The sequence below is a fragment of the Arvicanthis niloticus genome, chromosome 10 (genome assembly GCF_011762505.2).
Source record: "Arvicanthis niloticus isolate mArvNil1 chromosome 10, mArvNil1.pat.X, whole genome shotgun sequence".
In the NCBI taxonomy this organism is placed as follows: domain Eukaryota; kingdom Metazoa; phylum Chordata; class Mammalia; order Rodentia; family Muridae; genus Arvicanthis; species Arvicanthis niloticus.
In genome coordinates, this window is record NC_047667.1 from 19,939,112 (window position 1) to 19,948,991 (window position 9,880).

Here is a 9,880-nt window from a genome sequence, read left to right on the forward strand (position 1 = left end):
AGAAAAGGCCCTAAAACACACAGCTGTGAGCCAGCTGATGTGGATTCTTAGAATTGAACTAGTGTCCTCTGTAAGAGTAAAAAGTGCTCTTTTTTTATTAGATATTTTATTTACACTTTAGATGCCATCCCCTTTCCCCATTCCCCCCTTAGAAACCTCTATCCCATGCCCCCTTTTCCTTTTTCATTTATACATTTTTTTAAAAAATGTTAATCATAGGCTTTATAAGTTTGGTATTGCTCAATCAGAGGTGTAACCCACTACCCAACCTAGATATATCAACTATCTTTGACTGGTGGAGATACATGAACATCTGCCTCCCTGTCTCCTCTCTCTTTCTCTCTTTCATCACCTAGCTTCTCCTCTCCTTTTTCTCCTCCTCTTCTTACTCCTTCTCTTCCTCTCAGTACTCCTCCTACCTGAGCTCCTCCTACACATCACCCTTCCTGTTAAAATAAAACTTTTCTCTCAAAATACAATTAGAGCATAATTATGCCGATTTGTACCAGTGAGGTACAAGATAGTCCTAATACCCAGTCCATCATTTTGTTGACTAACCAGAACCTCTGTCGTCTATCCTAACTAAAACATTTAGTTCTGAACCTGGCTTTAGGATGAATGTCAGCTGCCAACCATCCACTCAAATCTTTTCTCTCAAGGTAAATAGCCAGGATTGGCTATGAGGCTCTTCAGGGCTCCGGTTACATTGCAAACCTTCAGAAAGCCTTTGTTGGGTCTTCTGAAGGTGACCCCAGTCTTTGCTTTCATTGTATCGCCTGTGTGGCACTCGCCACAGTCTTATCGCTCTCTCCTTGTTTATTGATTCCTTTTATTTACTTCCTCTTTTTATAAACCCAATATAAATAATGTAAAAACAAAGACTTTGTACACCTTGCAGAAGGATTCTTGGCACAGGACAAGTATTCAGCAAATATTTGTTTAATGACTAGATGAAGGTGTTCTCTGGAACATTCTAAAAGAGGATGTGGCCAGTACTGAAAATGCTGTAGAACCATGAAATACAGCTAAACCATTTTGGGCTGGCAGGGATGGAGGTCGGGTAAGAAGTCCCTAATAATCTCAGCACAGGCTGTTTCAGTGGAAATTAATTTGGTTTGTTTGGGTTTTTGTTTGTTTGTTTTATTTATGATTTATTTTTTTATCTTATGTGCATTGGTATTTTGCCTTCTTGTATATCTGTGTGAGCATGTCAGATTGTGAAGTTATAGACAGTTGTGAGCTGCCATGTGGGTACTGGGAATTGAACCTGGGTCTTTCAGAAGAGAATTCAGTGTTCTTAACCGATGAGCTATCTCTCCAACCCCTGGTTTGTTTATTTTGAGGCCAAGTGTTGCTATATAGCCTGGCCAAGCCTAGAATTCACACCCCTCCTGACCTTGGTCCCTAAACACTAAGATGGCTCTGTATTCTACCAAGCTCAGCTCAATGAAGAGATGAACATGGACAGTTAGCTCGGGGAGTATAGCATTAAACTTAGCTAGAAAGAGAGAGAGAGAGCCAGGGAATGTGACCAGTACTAACCAAGAGTCCAGGAAGCTTTCTGTCCTTTACTTTAAAAACAAATAGATTTGGACTTGATCACGTGCTAGAAGGAAAGTGTCAGTTGAGAAAAGAGTAAGAAATATGGGGAAAGTGGTCCGAAGGAGGCTCTTGAATGAAAGCAGATGAGACACAGCCTAGTAAGGAAGAATGGGATCTTGGGAAAGGTTGACACTTCTCCTCCAGGTCTGGGTGAGAGAGCCTGTGGACAGAAAAGGGAATACTGTCAGGAAAGAGCAGGAAACAAAGGGTCTTCCTCCTCACGGATTGCATTTTCCCCTTTAACTTGAAAAGCCCATGAGCTGCTGAAAGTGAGGATAAGGCAGAGACATCAGGTGTGACAATAGGTCTGGTATCTAAGCTACTTAGAAGGTTTAGGCAGAAGGATCACAAGTTCAAGTCCAGCCTGGGCTACAGAATGAATTTAAGATGAGTTTGGGCAGCTTAGTGAGACTGTCTCAAAATAATAAACAAACAGACAGAAATATAGAAAGAGAAGGGGGAGGGAGAGAGAGAAAGAAGGAGGGAAGGAAGGAAGGAAGGAAGGAAGGAAGGAAGGAAGGAAGGAAGGAAGGAAGGGAGGGAGGAAGGAAGTGATTAGCTCAGTGGTACAGAATTTGCTTAACATCTACAAGGCCCTAGGTTTAATCCTCAGTAACACACACACACACACACACACACACACACACACACACACAGAGAGAGAGAGAGAGAGAGAGAGAGAGACAGACAGACAGACAGACAGACAGAGACAGAGAGAGATAGAGAGAGACAGAGAGAGACAGAGAGAGACAGAGAGACAGAGACAGAGAACACTAATACTAGATGGTTTAGCAGATGAAGGCTCTTGCTGCCAGGCTCCGGGACTCACTTGGAAGAAGGTGAGAGCTAACTTCCACAGGTTGTCCCTCTGTCTCTGACACAGAAATAACAAATTCATAAATAGAGCATAGTGTGAAGAGCTTGGTAAAAGACGGGCTTAGAAATATCATGGCGAATAGGAAGGAGAAATAGTTTGGGTCAGTGACCAAGAAGACCATGGAGACAGTAGGGTGACCTTTGTATTCTTCATTACAAGTTCTGTATAGATGTTCTGGGCCACTCGTCCCTTTCAGGTGCTCTGAAAGAGGCCCCTCACTCACCATCCTATAGTTACCACAGTGCATCTTCATCAGAAGACAAATGCTCTAAACAGCTGTCAGATTAGCTTCAAGTCTTGAAGTGAATCTGTTGTTCTCTTTCTGTAGTTCCGGAATGTGTAAGACCACCCTCCAGCTTCCTGTCAGTGCTTAAAGGAAATGTGTGTGGAAATACACCTCGTGCACTTGCAGGGTAGTCAGGCATGCTATTAGGGTCACATGGTGAAGATCTACTTGGTCAAGGGCCTGGAATGTGGAGCACTCTGCCTCCGTTCCCTACTGTCTGTCGTCCACGATACGGGAAGCTGGACGTTACCTAGGGCAGAGGTGAAAGGAGCTGAACTACACTTAGGCTGAATTGGAGTTTCGTGTGTAGTGACAATCCAGGGCGCTGAGGAAGATCAGAATAGTCCAGTATGGAGTCCTTTGGGCTAACAGGTCCTGCCGGTTAGAACCAGTCTTACAAGCAAGACTGTAGGTCCCACAGGCTGAGCGTACATTCTCTCCCAGGAGTTCAGTTCTCAGAAATGAGAACCAAGGAGTACCGTGGGGAAGGCAGGTGACTTACTAGACTCAGAACTCTCCCCCACTTTCTGAAACAGCTTGGGGGACTCCTGCTAAGCACACTACAGTGGAGGCAAACTTATTGAAGGGGTGGCTGCTGAGCTGTGTAAACTAGCAGTGCCGCTCATGCGCAGTCTCCTGACAGAGGCACCCTTCGGACTGGACTCTTCCTTCTCTGTTATAGCTTCTTCCTTTCACTGACGTAATTTGTCCTTCCACACAGGTCTTTCAAACACTGTCCTTGGCAGAGGTGTGGCAAGAATCAGCGTAGAGCAAACATGTAAAGAACTGGGTGTACTGCATTCTGGATACAAGTGCAAAGAGGGGAGGTCTCGGGTGAAGTTTGGCCGTCAGAGAGCATTCCGATGTGGGACACGGAGTCCCAGTGGGGACATCTGACCTGAGGGGTGACGAAGAGAGGGCAGGCGGCAGATAAAAGGAGTGTGAGTAGGAGCAAAGATACTGAGCTCCGTTTTGAAGGGGAAAGTCTTCCTGGTAGGTAAAAGGAAAACTATTCTGGAATAGGCTTCGCTTTAGGAGAAAGAAAAGGTGATCAGCTCCTCACCTGTGGGCATCCCAGGAGCTCCACTCACATCTGGATTTATATTAGGTTCTGAGGCCATAAACCGAAGTAGAGGCTCTGGTAGGACTCGTACATCTATCTGGATAGGGTCCCAGCAGGAAATGACAATGGACCAGCATTCTGCTCAGGTGTCAGAAGACCTTCCGAGAGGAACCTCGGCGGACAGACTCATCATCTCTGCAAATAAGCATTGACTGTATGCTTAGAAAAACAAGACCAAGAGGCAATGGTGAAGCAAGGGTCCTTGTCCTCTAACAAAATGTGCTTGTATAATGGGGGTGCCAGTTGGACTCTGGCGTCTTATCTGCTGTCTGTTCATCTCCACAGATAAGACTTCACACTACATAGCAGTTTTTAATCTGGCAGCTTGAGCCATACCACACCACACCACACCACACACACATACATTATACCACACTGTATACCATACACATACCATATCCCACACACACCACACATACTACATACACCACACACAAATCACACATCACAATATACTACATGTTCCACGCACACACATACAAACACACCACACACATACACATATACTACATACATCACAATATACTACATGTTCCACGCACACACATACAAACACACCACACACATACACATATATTACACACATCACAATATACTACATATACCACACACACTTCACACATACACACCACACACATACACACACAAATACACACACCACACACACACACACTACATACTCACCAAACACATACATACCACACACATACATCATACTATAGCATATATCATACATATATTACATCCTATACCACACATACTATATACATTATATACAAATCATACATCACAATATAATGCATATACCACACATACACACACACATACAAACACCATACACACACATGCATATACAGTACACACAAATCACACATCACAATATAGTACATATGCCACACACATATACAAACACCACACACACACATACACACATATACACATACACGTACCACACATATATATCATACTACACTATATATCATTCACACATCACATCCTACACCACACATACTACATATACTATACACAAATTACATATCACACATAGACCACACACACCACACACACACATATACATACAGCACACATTTGCACCAAGCCCTTTCCTAGATGAGTCCCTGAACCAGCATTCCAACTACCCATTTTTCTCTGAACAACACTTCCTGGGTGAGTCTGTTGTTTAAGCTCATAACCTCTTCAAGCAAGAGGGTAGGAGGGACCCAAGAGGATAGCAGTGATAAGGGCAACATGCTTCAGAAAATGGGTGTGGAGGCCTGCATGCAGAACTGTAGAGGAAGCAGATAAAGGAATCGGGCAGGGTTGTTGGGCCAGTGGGGCCAGTTCTCCTGAGTGTCCTAGTCCATGAGAGCTTTGGAATTCCCACTCCAAGCTGACATCAACCTACACACATACACACATACAGACACACACACACACACACACACACACACACACACACACGGACACACACACACCACAAATGAAGTTATCTGAGAACACAGAAATGTCTTCTCAATCCCTTTAGCGTCCCCATTGTCCACTTGTTGATCCAGTACTTTCTGACACACAATTGTCCTCCTTTCTGGAAACAGAAGCACCAGGACTCAACCAGAAGCCACCCATGCAGCTGATGGGAGAAGAACAATGAGCTCTGAACACTGGGGCAAGGAGAAGACAATTCAGGTGACAAGCAAGGATTCTTGCTGTTTTCTTCCTCGGCTGAGGAAACATGAAGATAAAGAGGGCTCTCAGAGGGCTGGGCCAGAGGTAGGTGCTTCTCCCAGAACATGTGAAAAAGGTGAGCATCTTCCTGGCTCCAATCCTGTAGATGAGGAGAGGCCATGGCAAGCTGCTCACAGGAGGATGGGGTCTGATGGCAGGGCTATACAGATTGGATGAGCTGACATGCCCAACCTAGAGAGAAGATGAGGCCTTGTATTTCCTGAGAGAAGAAAGGCCTCATCAACACACAAGAAAAGTCAGCAGTCCACTATGGCTGGCTTCATGGGCTGCTGCCCATAACTAAATCAAGCACCCAGAGGCATAGCCGAGCAAGCATAGGAGGCATATGGAAAGACCTCAGACTAGCAAAGTGAGCAATCCTGGTCCATCACCTGGCCTGCCTTGGGATACTCTCACTCCATGCCTGATCTCTGCCTTTTAGTTCTCCGGGAACCTCTGTTATCTGAAACCAGGATCCAGGCCACGTGGTAGATACCCTACTAGCACCAACAGCACTTGCCTGAGCTGAGACAAAACTTGGATTATTTCCAGAGGATTTTACAGAAATGTAGATGAAATATTAACTTCCCAAGCAAGAAAAATGGAAGATCCATGAAGCAGAAGAGTCTTCCAGCCCCAGCTTCCTCAGCGACATTGTCACAGACTGACTTGACTGTCAGGCGTCCTGGCCATCATAAACTGGTAATTATTAGTTAATCACTAATTAGAAATGTCACAGTCAGAAGGAGGAGTGGGTAATAGCTGGCACAAGTGCAGGGCGGTGGCTCAGCAAGTGCGTACATCAAATCCCAACTGAGCAAGGGCCACCTGCCCTCTGAGTCAATCATGGATCAAGATGCCTGCCACTGTTGTACTCTTGGACAAGCAGCCACCTTTTCCTCTGGCCCAGTATTCCTCTGTAATCAAACAAGCCTTGTCCGTCTTTCTGGGGCCTGGAAGGCAGGGAAGATGGGATTTCAATGACTTTTCAAATGAAAAAAAGGAAAACAGTCCCGGGCAACAACCCAAAGCAATGTTTCCAGGATCAGAGCCCAGCTCACCAGGCACCCACCCAGGGACTTAGCTTTGAAGTCAGCACTCCATGTGGCTCCAAGCATGATACTCCTTCCATGCTTGACCCTACATTGGCGCTGACCTCCCTGGTAATTAATTTGAGTAGTGCCACCTCAATATGCCCACCACACTGTCTCTGGAGCCAGGCCCCAGAGATAGACACACTCAACTTAGTCCCAAAGCCTTTCTAGACTCAAAACTACTGCACCTGCTGCTACACAGTTTCCCACTAACTGTGTACGTAGTCAGTGTACCTTTTAATTTAAAGAAAGTTGGCAGGACTTGGATGCCAATTGGACCCAATGCCAAGTCCAGTGGCATCTCTGTCTGCCATGCAAGGCCCTCCCTTTGCCCTTCAGTCTCCCCCACCTGCTCTTCAGAACACACGATGCTGGTAGGAGCGCTCTCTTTCTGAGGGCTCGTTCTGATCCACTCTCTTCAGTCATCTCTGGATGCCTTTTCCTGGCTCTCTAGCCAGAGGCTTCCTTTCTTGCTCTGGGGAATCTCTCTCCTCAGAGATTTCCAGTTCACTTACTGTCTACGCTAACATCTGCAGCACAAAACCATGCCTTTATGCTTTCTTGGGTCATTATCTCTTATCCCCTTTCCTGAATGGTCCCTAAAGGCAAACCAAAGTCCCTTGCTTTCTTGAGTTCCCTGGTGGGCCAGGAGAACTGGGTGGGAAGCCAGAACTTGGTTTGAAGTCACGCCTCTAGATCTGAAACCAAATCCTTGCTCTAACATCCACTATGAGTTAGGAGACGCCATGTTTCTCAGCTACAAAAGAATCATTCAACTTCATCAGAATATTGCTTTGTCCTTTGAGTGAAACATTTGCTGAACACATACAATGGGCCAGGCCTGTGTTTTCAAAATGTATGAGCTCATTTAGTCTTCAAAATCGTAACATACGGAGTGGGTGTGGTACGGATGGAGAAAGAGTATAAAAGCCAGAGACGGTTGATGACTACAGTGGAACAGTATTTTCTGGATGCAACAGGGCAGGTACACGTAAGAACTCACAGCAGGTGTGACCTCATATACAGGACCTGTACAAGCTAACAAGACAAAATCTCAAATGGAAGGGAGCAGGGAGATGGCTACCAAATCCTAGCCCTGGATAAGGAGTTATTGGTAATTAGTAGTTGACAGGAGAGGAAAAATTCATTTTTCTTTAAGGGTTCTTCAGTGGATGGCCATACACCCAGGAATATATAGACAGCATAATTGAACTCAGTAGCTTTAAAAATGATGACATAAAGCTGAGTGGGTAGGACAGGGAGTGAATCTGCAAGTAGTTAGAGGAGGGGGATATGTGACCATAAAACAGGGAATGAAATTCTCAAATAATATATATATATATTATACACACAGAAAGAAAGAAAGAAAGAAAGAAAGAAAGAGAGAGAGAGAGAGAGAGAGAGAGAGAGAGAGAGAGAAAGGAAGGAGGAGGAAGAGGAGGAGGAGGAGGAAAGAAGAAGAAGAAGAAGAAGAAGAAGGAGGAGGAGGAGGAGGAGGAGGAGGAGGAGGAGGAAGAGGAGGAGGAGGAGGAAGAGGAGGAGGAGGAGGAAGAGGAAGAGGAGGAGGAGGAAGAGGAAGAGGAGGAGAAGGAGAAAAAGAAGAAGAAAAAGAAGAAGAAGAAGGAGAAAAAGAAGAAGAAAAAGAAGTAATAGTAGAAGGAGAAGAAACTCTAGCCCTAGAATGCCAAACTCTAGCATGAAGTACATAGAAATTACACAAACTCATTAAGATCATATATGAAAATACAGCATGTTGGGCACAAAGAAGTACCCAGAAAGTCTTTGCTGACTCTGAGTCCTGGATCCTCAACAGGACCTAACTCACTCAGAGTAGATTTGCAGTGAGCTTTGGTCTTTGGGGAGCAGTCATTATAGCACACTATGGGACTGACATCATGTAAATAACAACCACTTCTTACACTTCTGACGAATCAGTAAAGGCGTCATGTGGAACATGGAGAGCACACATAAGGACCTAACGTGGGATGCAGCATGTGGGTAGAGAGCTCTGAAAAAGTCACGGGGACCATCCATCCCACGCTGGGACTGGAATAATACAAGTGGAAACAAAGAGTAGAAAGGGCCTGGAGGTAGGAGGCAGTGGGAAGGGCAGGTGCAAAGGTCTGAGGCAAGGTAACACAGGGTCCTTGCCAGGAACTTCAGCTTGGCTTGCCTAACTATCAAGAAACAAAGAAAGGCCAACCGTGCGCCTTGTTGCTCATGCCTAGAATTTGAATATGATGTACAGTGGAAGCCTACAGCCAGAGTGACTTGCAGGTATGCTATTTTAGAACCTTACTTTGGCTGCTGGGTTAAGAATATGTGAAAGAGCAAGGGCAGATTCAAGAGAAGAGAACGGAGCTAAAGAAAACAAGTATCTGAAACATGCCCAACAAAGGCTCTACGGTGTCCTTGGGCCTGAGAGGTGATATCAGGGACCTGTGCTCAGAGGAGCATAAGCAACCTCTAGGCCTGAGCAGAAATTCTTTTGGCACACACAGGGCTTCCCTACTGCCTCCTGTCTGACCCACTAGCTTCCTTCTGGTGGGACAGCTACTTACAGTGGGGTAAAAAATGTAATGCCCACCCCTTTGAAGTATAGGCTAAGCCGAAAACTGGTTTGAACCTGTCCAGAGGTTGTTCCAAGGCAAAGGCCCATGCTACCTAGCTCAAAGTGGCCTCACCACATTCCTGTGCCCACACTCACCCTCAGGAGGCTAGAGGCCCATCTCCACCCTCTCTGCCCAGACAGTTGGCAGCAGCCTAGCCTCCACTTACATAACCCAGTCCAGGGCATGGTTCCATTCCCCTGTCAGGGCTGGGCGGCTTCTGGAGGAGGGGTTAATAGGTAGGTGTCAGTTCCAGATGTGAAAATAAAAACCAGTTTCCAGTTCTACTGGTCCATACATCAAGACATGTGAGCATGTCCACAGCACAGACACCCAGAATCAGATTGACCAACTCTCAGTGTTCAGTGTTCTCTTCAGGTGTGAGGAACTGAGGCAACCCTTTGCTGGGGTAAAGGAAGTTTACTGTAGGCAAGACACACAGCTTCTCTGGCTGTTTTCTTTAACTGTGAGATGGGGAGATGACCAGTCCTGACATGGACATTTCATAAGAGAACAGGAAGATGGGAGTGACCCTATCTGCCTTAACAATAAGTTCTGTCCAATGGT

The 9,880-nt window shown here is 45.5% G+C and overlaps 2 long non-coding RNA genes across 3 annotated transcripts; one reads left to right on the top strand and one right to left on the bottom strand.

The window, feature by feature from the left end:
• Positions 1-454: 454 nt before the first annotated feature.
• Positions 455-9,449, bottom strand: LOC143443648 (uncharacterized). Of its 2 annotated transcripts, XR_013112799.1 has the most exons (4): positions 9,412-9,449; positions 3,829-4,023; positions 2,703-3,663; positions 455-1,762 (listed from the first exon to the last, which is right to left on the bottom strand). It is a non-coding gene; the product is annotated as an uncharacterized LOC143443648 (long non-coding RNA). The 2 variants fall into 2 exon arrangements; XR_013112798.1 differs by having other exon boundaries at positions 2,703-4,023.
• On the top strand, positions 3,576-6,859 carry LOC143443649 (uncharacterized). Its single transcript, XR_013112800.1, has 3 exons — positions 3,576-3,706; positions 5,481-5,655; positions 6,053-6,859. It is a non-coding gene; the product is annotated as an uncharacterized LOC143443649 (long non-coding RNA).
• Positions 9,450-9,880: the final 431 nt, after the last annotated feature.